The sequence below is a fragment of the Macrotis lagotis genome, chromosome 1 (genome assembly GCF_037893015.1).
Source record: "Macrotis lagotis isolate mMagLag1 chromosome 1, bilby.v1.9.chrom.fasta, whole genome shotgun sequence".
Lineage (NCBI taxonomy): Eukaryota > Metazoa > Chordata > Mammalia > Peramelemorphia > Peramelidae > Macrotis > Macrotis lagotis.
In genome coordinates this window covers 30,548,372-30,572,219 of record NC_133658.1, presented here as the reverse complement: position 1 = coordinate 30,572,219, position 23,848 = coordinate 30,548,372, and the positions used below count along the sequence as shown (strand labels likewise).

The following is a 23,848-nucleotide window of genomic DNA, read 5'->3' as shown; positions in this document are numbered from 1 at the left end:
TTTAGCCAAATTTTATACTTTTTCTCATTTGATCTTTTATTATTTCAAGGAGCTATAGTCTTTAATATTTTTGTGCCTATTTTACTTAGTTGTTAATTTTCTTTCCATAACTTTCTTGCAAAATCATGCTTTTCAAATTTTCCTTTATTGCTTTTATTTGGTTATTAATGTGCATTTTTTGCTCCCATGCATATTTCTTTAGTTCTTTTATGAATAATTTTAACTTGTACTCAGTCTACATTTTCCTTTATGCCTTCATTTATAATTTTTTTAAAATAAGTGTCTTCTTCAGAGTTTGTGTCTTGGCCTTCCTTGTCACTGTTATGTCTTTTTAATGGTCACGTTCTTTTTCCATTGATTACTCATTTTTAAGCCTTTGTCTTAACTTTTGACTTTTTGTTAGATTTGGGTTCTTCTCATATTTGCGGGGGGAGGAGACTGGTATAAACTTTTCACTTTTTTAAATCTTGATGCTATTTTTCCATATCTGTCTAGGGAAGGCTGCAAGATCTCAGAGCTTCAAATGTGATATGATATGAGAAGAGAACTTTTCACTTCTAATTATTACCCAGGGAGGATCGAAGACCATTAGCAGCATAACAATTTCTCTCTGACCTGAGACTACTTCTTTTTGGTTCTTCTCACTCATTTTTGAAGAAGATCAGAATTACATCATTAAGTTTAAGATTAATTATAGTGTGTCTGACTGTGACTGATTAGACCAATACAAGTTCAGAATGTTCTAACTCAGGTCGGACACTAATAGTCCATATGAACACATGATGTGCTTACTCTAAATTTATGTCATGTTTCCTTTGAGCTGCTTCAATTCTGCCTTCCTCATGGAGTGCAGCCCCTTCACTGATGAGGGCATGCCATGCTGGGTGTTTCTTAGTCAATGCCTACCATACTGTAGAATCAGTTTTGAATTCTTTGATATTCCTTCTTCTAACCCTCTTTTGAGTGCTTCCTCTGTGTGAGTTCTCCATCGAATAGTCTTTTTGGAAATGGTATATCTGGCATTCTAACCACATGTTCAGTCCATCATAGCTGTACTCTTTTTAGTAATGTTGGAATGCTTGGCTATTTATCTCCAGAAAAGACCTCAGTGTCTGGTATCTTCTCCTGTCATTTGATCATCTGAATCTTGCTAAGAAAAATTAAATGGAAGCTGTTCAGTTTTCTGATGTAGGACTGGTAGACTGTCCAGGATTCATAGGTGTACAACAATGTGGTCAGCACAGTGAGTCTGTAGACCGTAAGTTTTGTAGTCTATCTAATACCTCTTCTCTCACACACTTGCTTACAGAGTCTCCCAAATAGTGAGCTAGCTCTGGCAATGCATTTGTTAGCCTCATTGTCAATGTGTACCACCCTAGAAGGAACAATGCCAGGGTGAGGTGAACTTATCCATCGTACTCAAAACTTCTCCATTTGCTGTAATCAATGGTTACACATAAGATAATCCGATGCTGACTTATGGAGAACCTGTATTTTCATGGTGTTGTTAGTCAAAAATTGGCACAAGAAGTAGAGAATCAATCCATACTTTGTTGCATCTTAGCTTCAGAGGCTGCATTGAGGGCACAATCATCTCCAAACAGAAGATCCTGTATGAACATTTTCTCCACTTTGGTCTTGGCCCATGGCATTTTCAAGCTGAAGAATTTGTCATCAGTTCAGTAGCTGACCTTGATATATTATTTGTCTTCAGGAAAGGTGTTTGATATCATGACTGAAAACATCATGCTGAAAAGCATGAGGAGGACACAACCTTTGATGACTGGAAAATCTCTAGAGCATCTTCCTCTTCAGAATTTGGCAAAACATATCTTGAGACTTATGTATAATACTGAAAAACTTCTTTGGGAAACCAAATTTTGACATAATTTTCCATAAATCCTAATGACTAAAAGTATCAAACACCTTGGTCAGATCTAGAAAAGTATAAAGACCTCTGTTCTGCTCCTGGCCTTTTATTCTGGAGTTATCAGGCAACAAACACAATATCAACTGTTCTTTAAACTTTCTCATGTCACATTGGCTTTCCAGGAGGTGACCATCTGTCAGGTGAAGGATTAATCTATTGAGAAGGACTCTGGCAAGAATCTTACCAGCAATGACTAAAAGAGAAAGACTCCCATTTTGAATAGGCATCCTTAAATTCTTAAGGGATAATCTTGTCATGTCATATAACCTGGAAAATTTCAGTTAGCTTTTAGATGAGCAGTGTATCCCCTAGACTGTAGATTCAGCTGGAATAGAATCAACACCAGCTGATTTGCCTGTGAATATTTGAAAGGAGCCTAATGATATTCAAAACCTCTTCTTCAGATGAAACTTAAGGACTGATAGATTTCAACTTGAGGTAACCGATCAATGGCTTGTACATTAATTAATTATGGTCTACTAAGAATATTATGGAAGTAGTCAGTTCAAATCTCTAGGCTCATGCCTCTATGATGAATGAATGTGGTTTTATCAGCAGTGAATAATTTACTTTCATCATATCTTTGACACATAACTAACATTCAGGTCATAATAAAAGCCCTTGAATTTCATGTACCTTTTTACTGAGTTAAGAGTCCTAAATTTTGCTTGCAATTTACTTTTGATGGAATTAAATGCCATCTTTTTAGAAATGGATGAACTATCCTACTGGTAAACCCTGTGGAATTCTCATTTATCATTTAGCTGTTCTGTATTTCCCCATGATTTTTATCAAACTAGTCGTGATGTGTCTAGGGCCAGCCCCTAAGAGTGATTTACACATGTCTTTGGTGACTTTTGTCACCAGAGATATGCATGTATTCTTTCTCTTAAATGTATTTGTTGGCTCACCAGTGAACCCTGACCTAAAACATCTGTGGCACTAAAGATGTGTGGGAAGCTTTCTGATTAGGAAGTCTATAGACTTCAAAGGATAAATATAAATTTAATCAGGGAAGCTATATGACTGGGTTCTGTCTGACTTGTCATGTCTGAGATAAGTTTTGTTATAAAAGTGTGGGTATTCAATAATAAAGTGAAGAGATTGTTTTCATGAACTAAAGTGTTTACTTTCATAACATCTAAGTGTTTGTGAGACACCTCTTCAACCTGGCTCTCAAGTAAATGTTCACATGCACACCTGAGTTATCACAGGTGATATTGATGTTTGCGTGTCCTGACTCAGATAAGCAAATGCAGTGCTGTACAACAGATCTCTGAAAGCTGCCTATTCCTTTTCTGCTCCACTGTTGCCAGCTGTGTGTTGACTGTTTTCCCTCAAGTTAGCAAAAACTGTTCTTGCTCAGAGACACACAGTAATATCTTGGCATTAATTCTTCTGCTATTCATTTTGCCTTTTTGCCCTATTTTGGTTGAATGTGAATATTTATGTGAATATGAAACTTTAATCAGTCCAACACTCTGTACCACACATTGCCTTTGTCACTATCTCATCCTGTATGTCTCTTCTCCTTACAGTCACATAATCTATTAAATGCTAATATTTGCTACAAGGATACATCCAGAAAGTTTTAATGCATTTAGGCAAATGGGAAATAATGTTTGTGATGAAGATCAGGAGATGCACAAGTCTTCATTAGTAGGTGACCATTGCTGTTTCTGTTGCTGTTTCCAACTCAAATCCTCTGGAGGACTCCCTGTCATGTCTTTTATGCTGATCAAGTCCAGTATTAAATCACCCAGAGTTCTAAGCCTGTCCTCTTGGTACATTGATACTAAAGGTCTCCTACTCTTCATAAAATTTTTCTTTGACTTCATCAGGGTTTGTCATGGTGGGAACATATGCACGCATAATGGTTACATGATATTTTCCTGCAGGTGGCAATGCCATTGCCAAGAACCAGTTGTCAATCCTTTTGATAGGCATTCAAGCTTGTTGATTAGATCACTTTTCCTCACAAAACCTACCCCAGGTTTATGGGGCTCCCTATCACTGTGGACACTCCAGAAAAAACGTATATCCAGCTTTGACTTCAATAAAGTGGTCTTCATTTACTAGCCTCATTTTATTCAGGGCTGCTATTTAGATGGGATGCCTTTTTAGTTCTCTTGCAAGAATGAGCTGCTTGTCTTTCAGGTCTATTGTATTTTGAACTGTCTACAGTTGTGTGTGCACATTCCATGCTCTGATGGTAAGCAGAATCTTCTTTGAAGATTTTTTTTGTAGATTGTATTTTGTGTCTGGGCCATGCTATAGGGTCCCTTCCTGCTCAAGTAATCAGACCAGGGTTGGGTAAGCAAACAATTTTTATGGAACCTTTTCTAACTGCCTCCATCAGGAGAATAACAGTTTGATCCTGAAAAGAGCTGCTCAATGACACAGAGGGCTGCTGAATGCCACCACTGCTTTCCATTGGGAAATAAGCCCATGGCTTGGGGGTCATGTGCAGGATTAGGAACATAAATCCCAGTATATTAGCACCTTTCTACTGTGTCACTTGCCTTGTCTCCACAGACTTTGACTAAGAAATGGTAATGTGGTTTAGGTGATGTCGTGTGTGTGTGTGTGTGTGTGTGTGTGTGTGTGTGTGAGAGAGAGAGAGAGAGAGAGAGAGAGAGAGAATTGGATTTAAATGATATAGAGTTGCATGAAGTTGTTGGCCTCACTCTCTCTTCCAAAGTCATCATGATCCAGTGGCAAGGCAGAGTCAAGACAACTGGTGACAGCTGTAGTTGCAGCGGATGACTTTGGCATCTTTGATGTCTGACCAAGCTCTAAGTGTTCCTCAACATCTGCTTCAGCTGCATCATGGGCATTGGAATGAAATGCTCTCCTCTGCTCATTCCATCAGTGGAAAACTTCACATACTTGCCAACTCACTGTTGAATTTGAGACTCCTTGGTTTACTCTTAATCTGGTTTAGCCAACCTACTAAAAGGGGTTACTTGGTTGTGACCACTGTGCATGCTATGGTTTCTTGTAGTCACAGGTAAAGCTGCCTTCACACTACACCAGAGTACTAGTCTTCCTTGAACACACATTGCATCCTTCCTAGGAACTACAATCCAGAACAAGATGATAGGTGAAAGAGCTTCCAGATGGCATCCATTTTTTTTTCTCCCAGTACAAGTAAATGGGTGTCCTGGTAACTTTTTTCCTAAGTGTTTAGTTCCTTTACTCTCCATGTCCACTAGACTGTCTCACACTGCCATTTCTGTGGCTTTTGTCCATTTCTGATTCTATTATTCTGTTATGTTCCTGGTCAGCCCCCATTTTTATTTTTTTTTAAAGATTTATTTTGAGTTTTACAATCCCCCCCATTTTTGCTTCCCTCCCCCATCCCCCCCCCCCAAAGGCAGTCTGTTAGTCTTTACATTGTTTCCATGGTACACATCGATCTCAGTTGAAAGTGATGATAGAGAAATCATATCCTTAATGATATCCGGCCAAGATGGCAGAGAGAAGACAGACACTCTGTTAAGTGCCCCTCTTTCCCCTCAGAAACAACATGAAAGAAACCTCTGAATAGAAATTCAGTTGACAAAACACAGAAAGAGAAGCTAGGAGAAGAATGTCTACCATGAAGGTCTGTCTTGGGGGACGTGGATGAACCAGGAGACAGGAGCAGAGAATCAGCTCAGGGACCACAGTTGGGGGGGAACCAGAGGACCAACCTCGGCTGTACAGACTTTGAGTGGCAGATGCGAGATCCAACTTTAGCTGCAGTCTTTGGCCCAGGGGAGAGGAACTATAGGAGGGTGAATTCCAGCTCAGAGTTTCATAGCATTCCTGGAGAACAATCACTTGGGCTTGTGACTTGAGCTCCATACTTTCAGTGGAGCCCTTTGCCCAGAACAAACAACAAACAATCCCCCCACCCCCTCAGGCTTAGTCATGGTCAACTGAGTTCACTCAAGGGAAAGAGATTAACTCCCTCCCCCAGGGCTCAGCCCATTATTCAAGGTCAACTCAGACCCTGCTGCTGAGGGCTCCAAACACTCCAAAGAAAGAAAACATCTCCCCCTACTGGTCGGCACTTGGAATTACTAAGCCAAGTGAACAAAGTCGCTAGGCTCTTCTAAAGCAACCCTCTCAGTGACAGCCAGCCCACCCCCCCAACACAAGATCCTAGAAATATGAAGAAAAGTCAGCAAAAAGGGGGGTCCATGGAGAAATACTTAGCAGAGACAGATTCTAACCCAGACAGATCTAGCATTGCTGAGGAGAATATGAATTGTTCTCCAGCCCAGAAAGACTACCTTGAAGAAATGAGGAAGGAGTTTAAAAATTAATTGGAAAAATTGCGAAAAGGAATTCAAGAGAAAATTAACACTTTGCAAGAGAAAATTAATATCTCAAAACAAGAAAAAAATCCTTGGAAAATACAATTGGACAAATACAAAATGAGAATAATTCTCTTAGATCTTCAAATCAGCAAATGCAAAAAGAAAATGATTCTCTCAAATCCTCAGTTGGTCAAATGCAAAAAGAAAATGACTCAAAACTACACTTGGGCAAATGGAAAACTCCTTCAAAAAATAGAATTGACCAACTAAATCTTCTTCTCTAAAAAAAAGGCATGAAATTGGCAGAAACTAATGACTTCATGAGACAATAAAATTGTGTTAAACAAAATCAAAAGATCAAAAAAATAGAAGAAAATGTAAAATACCTCATCAACAAAACCACTGACCTTGAGAACAGATAGGGAGGGAGAACCTGAGAATTATAGGTCTTCCTGAAAACATTGAAGAGAAGAAAAGCTTGGACTTAATATTACAGGATTTAGTGATGGAAAATTGCCCTGATATCATAGAACCAGAGGGCTCAATAGTTATTGAAAGAATATATCAATCCCCTCTGGAAAAAGATCCTAAAATGAAAACACCAAGGAGTGTTGTAGCCAAATTCCAGAACTATCAGATAAAAGAAAACCTGCAAGCACCCAGAAAAAAAATGTAAATACCAAGGAGTCACAGTAAGGATTACATAGGACCTGACTGCAGCAACATTAAGAGATTGGAAGACCTATTGTAATTGATGGAAAGAAGGGAGGTGATGAGAACCACCTGAATCTTCATCTCATCAGATTTTGCTTAAAGTTAACTAAGATACATGCATTTCTGTGGGGGTGGGGGGGTGGGAAGGGAAGCAAGAAGGGGGGATTCTAAAACTCAAAATAAATACAATCTTTCAAAAGAAAATAAAACTGGGGGCTGGCCAGGAACATAACAGAGCAATAGAATCAGAACTGGACAAAAATCACAGTAATGGCAGTGTGAGACAGTCTAGTGGACAAGGAGAGTAAAGGAACTGAACACTTGGGTAAAAAGTTACCAGGACACCCATTTACTAGCACTGGGAGCAAAAATGGATGTCATCTGGAAGCTCTTTCACCTATTGTTCTGGATTGTAGTTCCTGGGAAGGATGCAATGTGTGTTCAAGGAAGACTAGTACTCTATTCCTGTGTGAGGGCAGCTTTCTACTTTGATGCCCACCTCATCACTTAACTCTTACCTGTGACTACAATTCAGTTAATTTACCTTTCAAGCAATAAAAGGGTAAATGGAGAGAGGGGGAATGAAGAGGAGGAGGAGAAAAAGGGGAACTAACAGAAGGATGGGGGAAAAGGGAAAAGGGGAAAGAAAGGGGAGGAGGGTTGATATAAGAGGGAAAACACATTGAAGGTGGCAGTATTCAGAAATAAAACACTGGGGAATGTGGATAAAGGGGAAAAAAGGGGGAAAATTACAAACAGAAGGAAGATAGCATGGATGCAATAAAAAGTTAGTAATTACAACTTTGAATGTAAATGGGATGAACTCTCTCTTAAAACATAAGTGAATAGCAGAGTGGATTAACAACCAGAATATGGGATGGCTAGGTGGCCCTGGAGTCAGGAGTACCTGAGTTGAAATCTGGCCTCAGACACTTAATAATTACCTAGCTGTGTGGTCTTGGCAAGCCACTTAACCCTATTGCCTTGCAAAAAATAAAATAGAATAAAAAACTAGAATCCTGCAATATGCTGCTAACAAGAAACTCACTTGAAGCAGAGAGATGCATATAAAGTAAAGGTAAAAGGTTGGAGCAAAATATGTTTTGCTTAAGCTGAAGTGAAATAAAGGGGGAGTAGCAATCCTTATCTCAGATAAAGCAGTTGCAAAAATAGAAGGAATCATTAAAAGAGATAAGGAAACTATATCCTCCTAAAAGCTACCATAGATAATAGTGATTTCAATGCTAAATATGTATGCACCCAATGGTACAGCATTCATATGCTTAGAGGAGAAGTTGAAACAGCCACAGGAATCCACTGACAGCAAAAGTCTACTAGTGAGTGATCTCAGCTTCCCACTCTCAGATTTAGATAAATCTAATCACAAAAGAAACAAGAAGGAAGTGAAGGAGGTAAATAGATTGTTAGAAACCCTAGATAGACTTATGAAGGAAATTGAATGGGTAGAAAAAGAAATATCCTTTTTCTTCTATAGTTTATGGCATTTACACAAAAATTTCCCATGTACCAGGACATAAAAACCTAATGATCAATTGCAGAAAGACAGAAATAGTGAATACATCTTTTTCAGATCATAATGCGGCAAAACTCATATGCAATACTGGGCCAGGGAGGTATAGACCCAGAACTAATTGGAAACTAAATAACTTCATTTTAAAGAGTGAGTGGATCAAGCAATAAATTATAGAAAGAATTAATTATTTCATCCTAGATAATGACAATAATGAAACAACATACCAAAACCTATAGGATACATTCAAGGCAGCTGTCAGGGGATATGTTATACCTTTAAATGCTTAGAACCCCCATTTTTAAAAAATAATTCACTGTCACTTTTTTTTATTTTCTTGCTAAAAATTTGGTTTCACCTTTTTTTTTTGGTTTACGTGTGTGTGTGTGTGTGTGTGTGTGTGTGTGTGTGTTCATTCATGTTTGTTCATTGCAAAAACAATTTAGGAAACTGCCAATTGAAAATTTTCTTTTTACCATTTTTATTCCACTATCTTCAATATTTCTTTATAAATATAAAATATTAGATGGAGTGGAAAAACAGGCAGATGAATTGGATGGTAGGTGAAAAAAGTACAAAGAACACAAGAATATTTTAAATGGTTATTTCAGAGCTAAGGCATTTTGATGGTTATGTTTTCTGAAGTCAGATTGTTCACAAAACAATCTATTCCCTAAAGGAATTTGCCATAAAATGGAAGAGACAGTATGTAAATAAAACATAGATGGAGGATTGCATACTGTGGGAAAGGTGAGCTTTGAGTTGTCTTTAGGATGACAGGGAAGTCTGAAGCCTGGGGTGAGGAGAGAGAGGGTACTGTTTGTGATTTTTTTTTTTTGACTTACCACAAATGCTTCATGTAATATGCTGGAAGCCTTTCTCTAATCTTTAAACAAGGAAAGGTATAAGAAACAGAGTATTGGAGAACATATCCTCAATCACTTTCACACAAAGACTGGCCCATCAACCCTCTTTTTTGGTCATTTATGTTTATGAGAAGATTGTTTTTCACAGCTTTTTATATTCATTATTGTTAATGATATTTTGCCACCTAATTGTACTTTTTTCTTTTATTCTGAGTTCATAGCCTCCTTAGGCATATATCCTGACTGTGTGAAAGTAGGCAAGTATATTGACCTCTTTCACCCAACTTCTGCCAATATAAAATGTTGTTAACAATTTTTTTTTCTTTTTTGGTGAGGCATGGGGTTAAGTGTTTGCCCAAGGTCACATAGCTAGGTAATTGTTAAATGTCTGAGGTTGGATTTTAACTTGGGTCCTCCTGACTCAAGGGCTGATACTCTATCCACTGTACTACCTAGTTGTCCCTACAGCATCTTCTTTAAAAGGTTTTTGAAAGATTAAGCCAAGATGATATATCCAAAGTATTCATCAGTTTTAAAAAAACACAAAACAAAAACATGTGTAACCTTTTATCATTGTTTTACACTTTGGGTCCCCTTTTTTATACTTTTGAGAACTTAGAGATCTTTAAATAAATGAATCTAAAACAGTGAATTTACCACTTACTATGTGCATAACTAACAGTAAGAATTGAAGATAGTAGAGAAAGGTCATATAATGTGTATACTGGTGGTGGTGGTAGTAGTAGTAGTAGTAGTAGTAGTAGTAGTAGTGATGGTGATAGTGATAGTGGAAGTGTCAGTGGTGATAACGATGATGATGATAATGTTTGTGATGATGATAATCCCTTCCCCTTAAGAATCACACATTATAATAAGAGTGAAAATATAAATCACCTATAGAAGATACACATACACACTCACACGCAAAGTGGAAGGGGCATAATTTTAGAGGGAAAAGTATTAAAAGTTGGAAGCAAGTTGGGTAAATATTTGTGAATAAGGTTGCTTTGAGTTAAGACTGAAAGGAAGCTATAGAAAAGCATCAATAGAAAAAACAACCTTCATTAATAAAGAAATTTGTATTGACAATAGAGCATACTTCAGAGTCATAGGATAGCACTATTGTTTCCCATGTGTGATTGTTCCTTCTCTTCACTTACTGAGCCCAGTTAATTGTCTTTTGTATCTATAAACTTTTTTGTCATATGTATAATATCAAAGCTTTGTAGGTAGGGAATATTTCAGTCTTGTATAGTTTTCCCAGCACTTACTGGAGGGCCTTACTTTATATATGCTTCTAGGTAGTGTAGTAGATGAGTGTCAGACCTGAAATCAAGAAGATCTGTATCCAAATAAGACTAGTGATTTTAACTCTGGGCAAGTCACTTCTAACTCTCTTTGCTTAAATTTCCTCATTTGTAGGACATGGTTAGAAGAAAAATGGCAAATCACTCTAGTATCTTTACCAAGAAAACCCCAAGTGGGGTCACAGTCAAATATAACTGAAACAATCAAACAAATCACATCCATAGACTTACATTTGTATGTATGCATAGACATATATGCTTATTTGGTGTGTATGTAATACTAAGTATCTTCCATTCTAATGTTTAGGTTAAATAATGAAATGAAGTCAATTGATAATGGCATAGATTTTCAGCAAATTTATTGAATTAACAACTTGGCATGGAAATATTTTCAAAGGACTTCACTGAATCCTGTTGGTCAATACGTATGGTATTAGGGTTGTGAAAACCAGCATAGATTCTGAACTTCTTTGACTTTTGTTATTGAATTATAACAATGATAAAAAAAAATATATTTAACTCACAGGACCCCACATTCTCAAACAAATTAAGGGAATTCAAACTAAGTGGGATTTTCAAGGTTGTCAAGACCAACTTATACTTTTCAACATTGTGTACAACAGCATTCTCAATAAGTATTTTTTTTTTCGTCAAGGTAGTGGGGTTAAGTGACTTTTCCAAGGTCACACAGCTAGGCAATTATTAAGTGTCTGAGGCCAGATTTGAACTCAGTTCCTCCTGACTCCAGGATCAGTGCTCTATCCTCTGTGTCAGCTAGCTGCCACAATACTTTTTTTATTCATTGAGTATTAAAAGGGAGATAATGAAAGTGACGTAATTGCCTACTTTAGAATGAGACTTATTCCTCTTTTTCCAAAAGTTCATTTTTGTGGGGATTTTTTAGTATGAGATTTTAATCTCCCCTATTTAAATATGTAATGATGGCTGTAAATTTGGTCTTCTTGGGGTGGCTAGGTGGTGCAGTGGATAAAGCACCGGCTCTGGAGTCAGGAGTACCTGGGTTCAAATCCAGTTTCAGACACTTAATAATTGCCTAGCTGTGTGGCCTTGGGCAAGCCACTTAACCCTATTTGCCTTGCAAAAGTCTAAAAAAAAAAAAAAAAAAAACCATAATGACCAGAATGGAATTCATAGTCATCTGGATTAGTTGTTAAATTCAGTCCAAAGGTACTTGTTAAGTATCTACTAAGTGTTAAACATTTTGAGGAGAGAGTAGGAAATCCATTTATTCTACAACTTGTTTCAGTTGCCCCTTGTCAGTCTTCTTAAGTCATCTTCAATTATTACTTTATTCAGTCAGTTATCTTTCTTTCTCCCTCAAAAATTAAAATAAGTACCCTAAGTCCTCTATGGTAATTGTTATCACTAACTCATTTGTATTGGTAATCTCTGATTTTCAAATAGACATTCTCTATTCAAATAAAAATTTGCTAGGAATTGGTGAATTATAAACAATGTTTTTTCAGTCATTTTAAATGCAGAATTTTATTATTTGAAGGGTTTTAACAATATAGACTCTCATGATCTTCACCTGGCTACCAACCAAAAGAGAAAATACTTTAAGAAATATTTTGAATATAGGGAAGAATATTTTTACAATGGTTTTTTTTTCCTTAACATTCTTAACCAGTAACATCACTTTCCTCCATTGTCATCCAGCTCCCTGTTCAGATGAATCTACCTCAATTAAGGTAGAAACAAGGAGAACAAGGATTGCTGAAATTCAAAGAAACTAAAGTTTCTACTCATTTAAGTCAGATCTTCCTCTCCATGTGTCTTTCTCCTCCATTGTTGCCTATTTCAGCATATTTTTCGTTTGCTGCAGCACAGGGTGTCAAATTATTCTTGACATTTACAGGACTGTATCTCAGAAAAGTACCATATTAGACAATGATCCCTAGACTTCCTCTGAAAGATGTTGTTCCAATTTTGGTAGAATGATCACTATTCAATTAAGTAATATGGCATGTACCCATAATGTAAATGGTGAAAATTCTGGGAGTGAAGGTGACAGCAATGGCAGAAGTGACATTCTTCAATACATTAATTAGCCTTGGGTTCTGCTGGCAAATTTCAGTATGTTATCCCGATGCTTTCCATTTTTAATATTAAAAACAAATCTTATTTTTTTATAAGAACAATTTTATTTCCAAAGTAAGTCAATGATATCAAATGAGTACTGTCATTTTCATTAAGGAAATAATATTTCTCGCAAGAGCTATCTGCAGGCAATCTCAGAGTACATGTCAGCAACTTAGCTGTTGACTATTTATCAAACCAGAAGTCATGGATTTCCTCTTTCTAATTATGTCATTGGGGAGTCTGAGCCTTGAAGAGTTTGCTTACAATCTATGTAGTTAACACTTTGATGTTCTGGCAATATGTGCTAATTTGTCAGCAATAAGGATCAGGTCCATCATGGCCAGTGGCAGGGAATTTGAAGAATTTGAAGGAGTCCAATCCAGGGATTGAAAAGGCTTTTTTACTCTGGCATTGTTGATTCTCCTTCTGTCTTCATGGCTCCTTCTGATGTTTTTGTTGATGCAGTTTCTCATATAAGTGTTGTATTTCACAATATCCTGAATCATTTCATCATCTCAACATCTCTGTCCATCAATAACTACAGGTTCTTCCCCAGAGGATTACTATTGACTAGACTAAGCAATTTACATTTGTTTGTCGTAACTAATTGTATTTTCTCCTTCTCACATTATTACATTGACCAAATGTAAATTTTTAATTATTATCAGCACTTTTTCAATCATGTTCTCAAAGTTGATTATTGCCTTTTTTCAATGCTTCTGGAGAAAACTTTCTCTTTACAAAAATCCATCAGCTTAGGAGTCAGAATATAGGTCTTTAATAATAGAGACTCTCAAGCACATTATTATGGACTCATAAATGAAAACTTTAGACTATTTAATTGTATGTTGTTCAATGGATTAGAAATATAGGAGAGACTGGCACTAAACAACATGAAGATTATTAATATTGAAGACTGTGCTTTGTCTCCTTCTGATATTAGAATTCATCCAAATCATCCTCCTTTGGATGTTAGGGAAAGGGAAAAGAATGAATGATTTCAAATCTGTTTACTACCCCGGTACCCAAAAGTCCTTCCTCAAATACTTCATTCCCCTGTCTTTCTTCTTGGTGAAGTTTAATTATTTTTCAAAACAACCAGTCTATCAATTTTCACTTGTTTCATGTGTGAATCTACTGAACTTCCCTTTGCATTTTCCTTTCCTCGGGTTGGTTGTAGATGTCAAACTGGTAGAGCTACAGCTGGTAACTTCTAAACTGGATGCCATCTTAGTAGAAGGCTGTTGATGCTTTCTATTGACTATATATCGGACATGATAATAAGACTAAACCCTATAGATAGTAAAAACATAAAAAATCAACTGAATAAATGAATGAAAACTGGCATTATTTGTGATGAAGGAGAGAATACTGCAAACATGTGTCTGTTGTTTTCATTTCTATATTAAAATCATGAAGAAACTGGTGAATGATAGTCACAGACTAGAATGCTATATTGGTGTTTTGTAACCTGATACTGTATACAGTTTTGGTTATTGTGGCCTATGTGTATTTGCTGAGCAATGGAAAGAGATCTGTAATAGATGCAGATATCTAATCTGATGGATAGAGTTCTAAGTCCTGAGGTAGGAAAGAGGGGGAGGGGCAGAGTCAGAGTGAGACACAGAGAGAAGGCAAGAGATACAGAGACAGAGAAAGAAAAAGATAGAGATGAGAAAGAAAGATGGAGATGGAGATACAGAGAGTCAGAGACAGAAATGATTTTAGGAAGAGAAATTCTGATGCTTTAAAAGGGACTGAGGTCCCCATAATATTCATAGAAGGAAAATATAAAAGTAGATATTGCATAAATAAAGAACCTCAAAAGGCACAGAGAATGGGGCAGCTAGGTGGTGCAGTGAATAGAGCACCGGCCCTGGAGTCAGGAGTAAATGATTTCAAATCTGGTCTCAGACACTTAATAATTACCTGTGTGGCCTTGGGCAAGCCACTTCATCCCATTGCCTTGCAAAAAAACTTTTAAAAAAAGGCACAGACTAACATTTCCCTATCAAAAAAGTATTTGAGCTATATCCTTCCTTTACTCAGGTGGCTCACCTGAGTCTAAGTCATGTCTGTTCCCCTCTCCCACTATTGCATCATAATCTCAACTAATCTCTCTGTTGTTTCATCCACTGGTCCACATTCTATCATTTAGGTACAAATAGAACATGTTAAATTCATTTTCTATATCATGTACTTTCAAGTACTTTGGGGCAACTATCATGTGAACACTTGCACATCTTTAGGCTAAACAAAAACAAAAACAAGCAACTCAAAAATCTTCCTTTAATAAATCTTCAGAAAATGTTGACTATCTCTATTTTCTTTGTCTCCCATGTATGTCATCCATCATCTCAGTGCCTTTTCTGAAATAATCTTTCCATTTCTAGCATGTTCAATCTTTTTCCACAGGCAAAATGGAGTACACTAGAAAAATAGAAGACAATTTCGGTTAACTTGAATTTGCATATATGTTTAGATTTTTGACTACCTTTGTTTCCAGAATTATATACCCTGAAAAGTGAATAAGCATTCTAATATTACCGTCTTTCATACATTCAAGTCATGACTTGTAAGATGGTCTAATGGAAAGGAGATGTCATAGTATATATATATTTCTTTTTCTAAGAATTTTCCATAGACATATTCCCTAATAATATCTATAATAATCCTAATACTGATATAAAGTACTGAAATAAAATGTATTAGTGAATTAACAAAAGCAACTTTAGATGCATGAATTGCATGAATAAATTATAGAATGAAGCAACCTACATCCACAAAAAAGAAATAACAATCTCTTAAGGGGAAAATAATGACAATTTTCTTTTTGTATACAGCACTGCTTCTCTGTGTACTGAGTTCTCAGGGGCTCTTGGTGATAATATAAATTATTATGAACTACAGTTGCTCACATTTAAAGGAAAAGAGAAAGAGTTACCCAATATAGAAAGCAGGAGAAAAGGAAAATACATAGCGTAAGGAAAGCATATGTTCCTTAAAAATCCTAAATCCAACTATATTATCATCATCATCATCATCATCATTATCATCATCATCATCATTATCATCATCATCATCTACCACCAACATATTCATCAAAGCTAAAACTGACATAGCATCTTAAGATTTATAAAAATAACATTTATGAATATTATTTTCATTTAATAATATATTTGGGCAGTGAGATGCCTTATGTATGCCCAAGAAAGACACTAAGCATAAATAAATATATGAAATGCTAGACAGGAAATTAGAGATCATCTAGTCCAGAAGAAAAAATGGAGACCCAAAGAGGATCAGTGATTTGCCCAAGTTCATACCGGGATCAAATTTGAGATTTCAACTAGTACTTTCTCATTCCAAATTCAAGAACCTTTTTACTCCTTCATGGAACCCATATAGGGAATTATGATAGTGGTCACTGGGTAGTGAAACACCCTTTTATTCCTTTAACAAGACAGTCCAGGGAAGCTTAGACTGTATCCTGTGTTTTGGAGCACTGGAAGCAGTTGCATGGCTTTTGGACACTTTTCGGTAGCTGATTTAGTGAGAGAGGTCATTATAATGTAAAATATTCCATAATAGGTAGGCTCTCCTAACTTGTTAGAGTCTAGAATAAAGATCAAATCAGTCATGGAGATGAATGTGTGAGCTTCCAGAAAGATCACATTCCAAGGAAATAGTAGTGAATTTACAGGAAATCATTCTGAATTGGATTTGAATCTGAGCTCTGTGACCTTACAAATTTAGAAAGCAACCAACATCATTGAAGAATCTACTATACACCAGCCATGATGTTTCACATTGTGGATTATGACAATGGCATCCAACAGAGGTCCATATTGCGGAGATATTAATCCTAATGAGTGAGAAACTTTGTACAGATCCAAGAATATAATGAATACATTAAAAGTAGTTTAGGAAGGATACTAGCAGTTAAACTATAATGTTGAAGGCAGTGTTTGAAGTGAGTTTTGAAAGTAGTAAGATATTTGATTAGGCAAAGATGCAGAGAGATGCTCCATGTGAGATACTGTAGGATAATCGCTAGGATTTAGAGTCTGGAATGAGAGTCAACATACATCTCAGATGTGTGACCTCACATGATTCCCTGAGTCTCAGATTCTTCCCCTGCAAAATGAAGATGTTAGAATCAAAGTCTTTCAAAGTCTCTTCCAATCCTGTCTGTCTCACCCTTTAATGGGGCAATAGTGGTAGACTTTGCAAAGGCACCAAGACTATAGACTGAATGGTGTATGTGAGGAGCAAGATGAATACCACTTTGTTTCAATCTTCTCATCTGGAAAATGAGTGGAATTGGATGTGATCAGCTCTCTGATGCCCGGATCCTATTAACTTTGGTGGTCATTTATCACAGTGATGTTACCTGAGAGGTAATCTAGTTTAGGGTGTGCTCACCTGTGGCTCCAAGAAGCTGTAGCATCCACAGCAGCCCCACACCGGTAAACCATTTAGTCAAACAAGTTATACCAGGTTGAGGGTAACTGAGGGAGTTTTGAATTCAATGCTGAATTGTGAGGGTTGTCTACCCTAAGCATATGAAGTCTTCCACTTTGTTCCAACGGTCATGAAGTCAGCTGAAGAAGATGCTGTGGAACACTGAGAGCTTGGTTAGACATTGAAGACAGGAAGGTTATCCACTACATCTAGAGCCTTACTGGTTGTTTTGACTCAGTCTTGCCATGCTGGATCATAATGACTTTGGAAAAAAAGAGTGAGGCAAATGACTTCATGCAGCTCTACCTCACTTAAATTCAATTTATGCATACAACAGAGGTTATCACCCTTATGTTGCCATTCCTCAAAGTCATGTGTAATAGGCATGTGATGAAGGTGTGGATACCAAGGGAGCTATGATCACAACCCTGCACACAGTTGGTCCAGGTCGTAGGGTCATTGCCCCACTGAAAGCAGCAGTGAGATTCGGCAGCCCCTGAGTGAATGAACAGTTCTTTTAACTATCACACTTCTTATCTCCTGATGTGAGGATGGGGCTAGAAAAGGAGCCCTAAAAATTGTCTGCTTACTTATCCTTGGCCTGATTACCAAGGAAGGTGGGAATCCCACACAGTGGTCCAGACACACACAAAAAAAAATCTACAAAAACTTCTTCAAAAAGATTCCACTTGGGGTGGCTAGGTAGTGCAGTAGATAGAGCATTGACCTTGGAGTCAGGAGTATCTGAGTTCAAATCTGACCTCAGACACTTAATAATTGCCTACTGTGTGGCCTTGGGCAAGCCACTTAATCCCATTTGCCTTGCAAAAACCAAAAAAAAAAAGATTCCAGTCAACATCAGTATATGGAATATGTATACCCTCAAAGAGAACATGAGATCCAATAGACCTGAAAGAAACAGCTCTTTTTGCAAGATAATTCAGCAGGTGTCATATCGAAATAGCAAGCCTGAATGAAACAAGACTTGTAAATGAAAGTCATCTTGCTGAAGTGAGAGCTGGATGTATGCTTTTTCTGGAGTGGCCGAAATGAAGGGGAGTGCTGGGCACCTGAGGTAGTTTTTTTTTTTTTAATTTAAATTATTTTTCTATTATATGTATTATTATTATTATATGTATTATTATTATTATTATTGGCAATGGAGTTAAGTGACTTTCCCAAGGTCACACAGCTAGGCAATTTTTAAGTATCTAAGGCTGGATTTGAACTCAGCTTTTCCTGACTTCAGGGTCAGTGATCTATCCACTATGCTACTAGTTGCCACACACATGTACATTTTTAAGTTACAAGATTTCCTTTCAACCTCCCTTCAGCAGGGAACACTCAGGTTAGCATTGTACATACATATTTTTGATAAACATGTTTACAGATTAGTCATTTTCAGCATGAGGAATTAGGATTAAGGGAAAGAGATACATAAAAGATAATTTCTATGAAGTGTTCATCAGATTCTGAAGGCTTGGTTTTTGCTTTGTTTTCTTTTTCTGCGTCTGGATGGAGATAACATTGTCCATAATTAGTCTAATATTGTTGTCCTAGCTCTCTGAACTGCTCCCATCAAGGATGGTCATCTCATGTTATTAATGTATACATTGTTCTCTTGGTTCTGCTCCTTTCACTCAGCATCAGATCCTGCAAGTCATTCCATATTTCTCTAGAGTCTGACCATTTATGGTTTCTTATAGAATAATAATATTCCCTAACTTGTTAAGCCATTCCCAGGTGATGGGCATCCCCTTGATTTCCAAATCTTTGTCACTACAAAAAAAAAAGAGCTACTATGAATGTTTTGAAACATGTGGGACTTTTCTCATCTTTTGTGATTTCTTCTGAATATAGGACTAGAATTGGAATTGATGGGTCAAAGGGAATAAACATTTTTATTGTTCTTTGGGCATAGTTCCATATTGCTCTCCAGGATGGTTAGATCTATTCACAACTCTACCAGTAATGTATCAATGCTCCAATCCTCCTACAACCTCTCCAACATTGATAATTTCCCCTTTTTGTAATCTTAGCCAATCTGATAGATGTGAGGTGATATCTCATATTTGTTTTAATTTGCATTTCTCCAATCAATAATGATTTGGAGCATTTTTCCATATGATTATGCATAGCTTTAATTTCTTCATTTGAATACTGTCTATTCATGTCCTTTGACCACTCCATCAGTACATGGAGCATGCATTGGAATCCTAATGCATTTCTGGTAGTTTTAAACTGCTCTAAACTTTCTGGGGAGTAATTTGGAATTATGCCCAAAGGAGCAGAAATCTGTGTATATCCTTTGATCCAGCAATAACACTATTGGATATGTATCCCAAAGAGATCATAAAAAAGAATATAATCCATATGTACCAAAATATTCATAGCAGTTCTTTGTGTGGTGGAAAAAATTGGAAATTGAACAATGTCCATCAATTGGGAAATGGTTGAATAAGTTTTTATATATAAGTATAATGGACTACATGCAATGTGTTCTAAGAAATGATGAGTAGGAAAATTTCAGAGATACCTAGAAATATTTTCATGAAATGATGCTAAATGAAGTGAGAAGAAGCAAAGGAAAATTATACCAATAACAGCAAAATTGTGCTATGATCAAGTATAGAATAGATTTATCTATTTTTGGCAATACAGTGATCCAGGAAAATTTCAGACTCATGGTAGAAAATGCTATCCACTTCCAGAAGAACTATGGAGTCTGCTTGCAGAACAAAGCATACTATTTTCACTCTTTCATTTTTTTCTCATTTTTCTATTTTGTTATGATTCTCTTTTCATGACATTTATTAATGTAGAAAGGTTTAATATGATTGCATAACTAATTATACATGTGCAATCATGTTACATGTCTTGGGAGGGATGAGGGAAGGCAAAGAGGGAGAAAATTTGGAACTAAAAACCTTATAAAAATGAATATTAAAAACATATGAAAGAATAAAATACTATTAAAAATAAATATCTTTGAAATAGCTTCCTTTGATTTGTTACCACTGATGTTTATATAGGTAAGGACCCCTAAAACTAATTCTTGTGGGCTTGATATATACATTATTAATTTATCAATATCTTTCAAACTTTTTCAAAGCTTTTTAAAATTTAATTCTGAAGTCTGGAATCCACCTGCTTTAAATTCCTAGACTGGCCATCATTCACCCAGTCCCTCCAACCCATAAATTCCTATTCCCTTCTAGAATCTTGCCCTCTAGATCTTCTTCCTTCCTTAAGAAGTGATGATCAGAAACATTCATACTATTCACACATGGATGCATAGGGGGGGATAGGTTTTGACTTAGTTTTTTCTCTTTTCTATGTCCCTTGGATGATATCTACTTGGTCTTTTGTACAGTAGTTGCACAAAAGACTTAATATTTTTATGGCGTTCAGGTGTTGTTCTTAAGTTGTGATACGTTACACAAATCTGTTCATTTTCTATGTGTAGTTTAGAACACTTAAATGCATCATTTTTTGCCTCACCCAAGTTAAAATTATTATGCCACTTTTCTACCCACCCACAGATTACTAGAATCTTTGTATTTACTGTCTCAGTTGAACTAGGTCAGTATTATCCATAAAAGTCTGTCCTTCCTTCCTTCCTTCCTTCTTCTCTCTATTTTCCCCTTCCATACATCTATTTTTCTACACTTGTACTCCTCTATCCTTCCAACTTTCCATCACTTCATTCATCTGTATTACTTGTCTCATTAATACATACAAATGAATAAACTTTGTAGGGTTTCTATTCAAATGAATGTTAAAATCTTGATGAAAGGCATCTTCCCTCTAATTGGTCTATGCTATATGGACAGATCAATCCTCTTTTAAGTTATTATAAATCCCTGCCAAGGATGTCTTTAATATACTGGAACAGTTGCAATGAGCACAATATAATCCACAAATAGAAGCACTATCCATAATCAGATAGCAAGCCTTTATTAGGCATTTGCTATGTGCTAGGTATTGCAATAAGCATATTACAAAAATATAAAGGCAACCTTGGTTCTCATGGGAAAACTATCAGAAAGGGAAACTGAAAATCATAAGGGAAGGGAAGAATTTAACAACTTTGAGTCATAAAGATCAATCAAATATAGTCATGATTAATCCCTTAATTGTGTAGCCCATTCACCAAAATAAAGATTTCAGAAAGACCTCAACATTGACAGAAGGGATATTTGGAAAGGGGCAATGGAAAGTTGAGTATGTTGACTAAGTAAAGAGAATGAAGGACTTCTGACCCAATTTTTTTACATTTAGGAAAGTGATCAATATCCTTAAAAAAGCATCATTTTACAGAACATAGTAAAAGGAGTGGGGGGGGAACAGCAAAAAGACCCTCTTTCATTTAGTTTATTCAATAAACATTTGTTAGACACCTATTATATAGTAGTCAGAGGACTGCAATAAAAACGGTATGTCCTAGAAGTGGTGAACAGGTAATTTTGGCTAGTGTCTAGAGAGAGATAAGGGAAACAAGAATGACTAGTGCTTCCCTCCACTAACAAGCATTTAATACATCATTTATTTATTTATTCATGTATCACGCAGAGGTTAAATCCAGGATTTCCTTGTATGGATAGAATCAAGCTCTCTATCTAGGTTACCCATCTTCATATTCCCTGCAAAACCACATATAGGACATCAGACATTCTGGAGGCTCAATCATCTGCTTATCTATTTTGATTAAATGCACTAAAAGATAATTTTGGTTTGTTAGGTATATATATTTCTGTTTCTCAACAGGATCTTTTGAACAAGGTTAGACTCATGACAAAATCTTTGCATCCTTTTTCAAAATATAGTCATTATGTAAATGGTTCATTCAATTCTTTTCTAATTATCATATCCTTCATGACATAAGTGTTTACTGAACAATAGTTTTCACTGTTCATGTGGAGCACTTTATTATTTTGGGATACTTAGAGAAGGGAGAACAAGTCATTTGAACAATTCAAGCAATTCATTTCGTGAATTACTTTAAATGTTTAACAATGTATATGTAAATTTATATAAATTCATTTTGGAAATTCTATATTGTGAAACTTTATAAATGGTTCCTATGACAAAGCAATACTATCCTTTATTGCATCAAAGTGAAGAAATTCATGCTGTCCTTTACTCCTGTGATGTCTTTTTGTAATACATTCAATAGGGCAGCAACATTGCATTTAGTAAGGCAACAACATTTCTTTTTTTTTTTAATATTTATTTATTCTCATTTTGTACAAATGATGTTTTTTTAATACATTAATAAAATATTCTTGTTTTAGAGCAAACTAAGTACCCCCTCCCTTAAAAAATATAGACACACTTGAGCAATAAAGTAAAGGGAATAGAAAAAAATTAAAATTAAAATTAAAAATAATAATAGTAGTTATTGTAGGTATGGACAGGTGGCACAGTGGATGGAGCACCAGCCCTGGAGCCAGGAGCATCTAAGCCCATATCTGGCCCCATACACCCAACAATCATCCTGCTGTGTGACATGCAAGTCACTCCAACCCCACTGCCCTGCAAAAACCAAAAAAAGAAAAAAAAAGACCCAAAATAAAATACTAATAATAGTAGGGGTGGCCAGGTGGTGGCCCTTGAGCCAGGAGCACCCGGGTCCAAATCTGGCCTCAGAAACCCAATGATCACCCTGCTAAGCTGCCCCAGCCAGGCCACCCAGTCCCATTTACCCTGTACTACCCTAATAATAATAATAATAATAATAATAATAATAATAATAAAATGTGCTTCAGTCTGTGTTCCAACACCACCAACTCTGTTATGGGTGGATCACATTCTTTATGATAAGTCCATCACAAAAGTTACTTCCATATTTTTCCACCATTGCCATTGCTGATAGTACTGATAGTAACTCCTTTCTTTCATATTTCTCCATTGCCATGTACTATGTTTTCTCTTTCCTCTCACTCTGACTCTGCTGTAGGGTAACTGAATGGCATAGCAGACAGATTCCTGGCCCTGGGGCCAAGAGGACCCGAGCCCCCCTACCACCCCTTAGGCCCAGCATCTACCTGGCCCTATGGTCCCAGACAGGCCTTCCATTCCTAGCCCCTTGCAAGAAGTAAAAAAGAAAATGTTTTATATCTGACCACTGTCCCCCCATGGTCCATCCTCTCCTCCTTCATTCACATCCCCACCCCTTCCCCCTGTCCCCTCCCTCTCTCCCCTCCCTCTCTCCCCTCCCTCTCTCCCCTCCCTCTCTCCCCTCCCTCTCTCCCCTCCCTCTCTCCCCTCCCTCTCTCCCCCTCCCTCTCTCCCCTCCCTCTCTCCCCTCCCTCTCTCCCCTCCCTCTCTCCCCTCCCTCTCTCCCCTCCCTCTCTCCCCTCCCTCTCTCCCCTCCCTCTCTCCCCTCCCTCTCTCCTTCTTACTCCAGATGCCTATACCCCATTGAGTATATATGCTGTTTCCTCTCCTAACCACCTCTGATGAGAGCAAACATTCCCTCATTCGCCCTTGCCTTTTCCCCTTCCATATCATTGCAATAACTCATTGTAATAAAGAAAAATCTTATTATATGAAATATCTTGGCCTATTCCCCACTCTCCTTTTTATTTCTCCCATTACATTTCCCTTTTTTCTATTGACTCCAT

General features: G+C 36.8%; 1 pseudogene; it reads right to left on the bottom strand.

The window, feature by feature from the left end:
- Nucleotides 1-13,070: 13,070 nt before the first annotated feature.
- Nucleotides 13,071-23,410, bottom strand: LOC141494380 (eukaryotic translation initiation factor 3 subunit H pseudogene; annotated as a pseudogene).
- Nucleotides 23,411-23,848: the final 438 nt, after the last annotated feature.